Raw genomic sequence first — 2,421 nt, forward strand, 5'->3', positions numbered from 1 at the left:
TCATCAGAAACAACAGAAGTCAGAGCAACTGACAGAGCCAAAGGCACCCGAAGAGCTATGACAATGTACTATTACATAGTGTCCTATAAGGGGATCATGGGGAAGAAATAGGTTTGTCTTCTAAACAGCAGGAAATACATAAGAACTATGCAGTATTCTTGGAAATAATGCACACATTTTGAACACTATAGCAAATGCAGAAAAGTCATGGAAAGTATCAATATCAGGGAAGGGGTGAATGAGAATTGTCTGAAATGTCTTTGGAATTATGCTATAAGTATTTATTTAAAAAATGTAAAATCCTCAATATAAATATAAACAAATGTAAACAAACAGATGGTCATTAATGCATATTGGCTTAGGGTAAATATTATGATCCATCAAGATTATGAAAATACTATAAAATTTGATTTCCTTTAATGGAGGAGACAGAGACAGTATGCTTGCATATTTTAACAAGATATAATGAAGGAATTATTTGAAGGATTCACAATGAGGAAATATCTAAGCAACTTGTTTAAAATATCAATCATATAAAATTTATTTATGTACATTTGTTCAAATTTTACATTTCATTAGTTCTAGTGATATCCTGTGAAAGAGAACTTGAATTAAATTGTACCACAATGGAACCAGTGATGCTGCTGGAACTGAAGGTCTGAATCCAATCTGTTGGACCTACCGTTGGATAACTGACCTCCTCCACACAAGAACCTTGGATGGTGCATGCTTGCATTCATGTGTGTGTATGTGTGTATATGTACTGCTAATATGCTCAGCAAAAACAAGAACCATAAAGATCGATTGTGTCATTAACAATATAAAAGTGCTTTAGCACTATGTAAAATAAAGTACTGGCAATAATTCATGATGTAACCCTGACATGAAGTCCTGGTGGAGTGGTGGAGTTTCTCATGGTTGGCGTTTCCTCACCTCTTGTATCCACTGGTAGTTCAGGGGACCATAATATATAGTCCTGGTAGCAAAATGAAGTTCAGTTAACAGCACTGTTCAAAAGTATCTAACAACTAGAATTATTACTTATTATTGAAAACATTATCATATTCTTATTTAAATTCAAACTACCCATTTCACAAAACAGGAAAAAAAAATGCAAACAGTGAAATAATGAAGCCTTGTTCTTGCCACAGGCTTTTACAAAGACTGTGCCTTTGCTTTCAGTAATGGCAGTAAAGGTTCCCGTGTTCCTGTGACCTGCTTCATTGCTCACACACAGCCACACAGCTCAGGACAGGAATCAAAAGATGTCTCATTCCATGATACTGTTTTGTTTTTGTTTTTTGTTTTTTTTGTTTTTTTGTTTTTTTTTATTTCTGGATGATATTTGAAGAACTCTTTGAAATTATTTAAATAATCCATACTATGTAAATAGCCTGAATACAATCAAGAAATCCACAAAGCACCTTTGAAAATGTGTCATTTTCTTCCTCTTGTCAACTGGACTCCTGGAGCTGGTTCCACTGTTTGGTTGTGGAACTGTACATCTGCTTCTATCCATTACTGGATTAAGGCTTTCTGTTGATTTAGGTAGTTATCAGTCTGAGTACAGGGGAAGGCCACTGCAGGCACCCTCTTCTCTATTGCTAAGAGTCTATGCTGGGGTCATCCTTGTAGATTCCTGGGAGTTTCCCTTCACCAGGTTTCTCCCTAACCCCAAAATGGCTCCTTTTCTCCACCTCCATCCCACCCTCAACTCAACCAACTAGATCTCTCATGTTCCTATCTCCTCATCGCCTTCCCTCCACCCCACTCACTACCTCCACTTTAACCAAGAGATCTTATCTATTTCCTCTTCCAGGTCCTCTTTGTTGCCTAGCTTCCATGGGGCTATGGATTGTGGATTGTAGCCTGGTTACCCTTTCCTTTACATCTAATATCCATATTTGTCTTTCTGAGTCTGGGTTAATTCACTTAGGATAATTTTTTTTTCTTTTTGTACCATCCATTTGCCTGCAAATTTCTTGATGCTATAGATTTTGACTGCCAAGTAATACTCCTTTGAGTAATTATACCACATTTTCTTTATCCATTCTTCAGTTGAACGACATCTAGGTTGTTTCCAGGTTCTGGATATTATGAATAATACTTCTATCAACATAGCTGAAGAAATGTTCTTGTGATGTGATTGAGCATCCTTTGGGTCTATGCTTAAGTTTGATATAGCTGGGTATTGAGAAAGACTGATTCCCAATTTTCTGAGAAACCGCTGAACTGACTTCCAAAGTAGCTGTACACGTTCGCACTCCCACCAGCAATGGATGAGTGTTCTCCTTATTCCACATCCTTACCAAACTAGGCTTTCTTGGCATTTTTTTTATCTTGGGTGTTCTGACAGGGATGAGAGGAGGGATTGTACAAGCAAGGGGGTGTCAAGATCATGATGAGAAAACCCACAGAGGC

The sequence above is a fragment of the Phodopus roborovskii genome, unplaced genomic scaffold, assembly GCF_943737965.1.
Source record: "Phodopus roborovskii unplaced genomic scaffold, PHOROB, whole genome shotgun sequence".
NCBI classification, from domain to species: domain Eukaryota; kingdom Metazoa; phylum Chordata; class Mammalia; order Rodentia; family Cricetidae; genus Phodopus; species Phodopus roborovskii.